General features: G+C 37.9%; 1 long non-coding RNA gene across 1 annotated transcript; it reads right to left on the bottom strand.

The window, feature by feature from the left end:
- Nucleotides 1-122: 122 nt before the first annotated feature.
- Nucleotides 123-792, bottom strand: LOC107657281 (uncharacterized). Its single transcript, XR_001630666.1, has 3 exons — nt 774-792; nt 411-590; nt 123-296 (listed from the first exon to the last, which is right to left on the bottom strand). It is a non-coding gene; the product is annotated as an uncharacterized LOC107657281 (long non-coding RNA).
- Nucleotides 793-1,209: the final 417 nt, after the last annotated feature.

The following is a 1,209-nucleotide window of genomic DNA, read 5'->3' as shown; positions in this document are numbered from 1 at the left end:
TATTGAATTAAATTGAATCAAAATTGAACTAAATAAATGGCAGTTTCGTGAGAATGACCCATTCAAGAAATAAAGAGAGAAAACATGTCAACAAGAAAAAAAGCATAAAAATATACCTTGACACAGAAAATCAGGATGACTCCAGATTCCCTCTGAATAGCACACTAACGTATCTCCTTTCCTAATATTATAAAATCCCTCAATGCACTTATAAGACACACTAGACCCAACTTTAGTGTCTCCTCTCCATATCATAACAGAGAGGGGGAGAGAGGGCGGTACTCCACAGTTCACCTCTGAGAAACAACAAAAACCTTGAAAATGTCTTCAGTTTACACATTACATACAAAGTCAGTTCATTTATTTAAAAAAAAGTTAACTTTGAGTTAAAAAAAAATGTAAACAAATACCTTCACACAACAGTGTTGGTTTTGTCCAGTAACCACTCTCAGCGCACACAGATATATTAAGTCCTTGTTTCAGATAGTAACCGTGTTTGCAGTGATATGTTACAGTGCTGTTAAATGTGACTCTGCCATTCCATATGTGTACAGTGAGGGGCAGTATAGGCGGCTCCCCACACACAATCTCTGTTGAGAAGAAAATGACATGTCAATGGTCATGACTGAATCAATGCAGTATAAAGAGGATTTACATTGCTTAGGGTGGAAGATTAAAAAATCAGAAGATGAGAAACCTCAAAAACATGAGGCAACCAGCTTCAGGACTTTTTAAAAATATACTCCAGGCATAGCAACATGTTTTTCCATTACCTTAATTTTACTGTTTGGACTCTCATTCTGACGGCACCCATTCACTGCTCAAGATCCATTTGTGATGTAATTCTAAATCACTACAAATCTGTTCCGATGAAGAAACAAACTCATCTATATCTTGGATGGCCTGACGGTGAGTACATTTCCAGCCAATTAAAATTTTTTGGTGAACTACTCCTTTAAAGGGTTAATTCACCCAAAAATGAGAATTAGGCTGTGTTTTACTCACCCCCGAGGCCCTCGAAGCATCCTAGGTGTATATGACTTTCTTCTTTCAGACGAATCCAGTCGGAGTTATTTTAAAAATTGTCCTGGCTATTCCAAGCTCTATCATTGCACTCAGCGGGTGTTGCAGTGCTTCAGTCCAAAAGCAGTTAAATAAAAAGCGCCCATCCATAAAAAAAGAGTGTCTCACATGGGTCTGGTGGGTGAA

This window comes from Sinocyclocheilus anshuiensis, unplaced genomic scaffold (genome assembly GCF_001515605.1).
Source record: "Sinocyclocheilus anshuiensis isolate Anshui unplaced genomic scaffold, SAMN03320099.WGS_v1.1 scaffold11950, whole genome shotgun sequence".
NCBI classification, from domain to species: domain Eukaryota; kingdom Metazoa; phylum Chordata; class Actinopteri; order Cypriniformes; family Cyprinidae; genus Sinocyclocheilus; species Sinocyclocheilus anshuiensis.
This window is presented reverse-complemented; position numbering and strand designations above follow the sequence as displayed.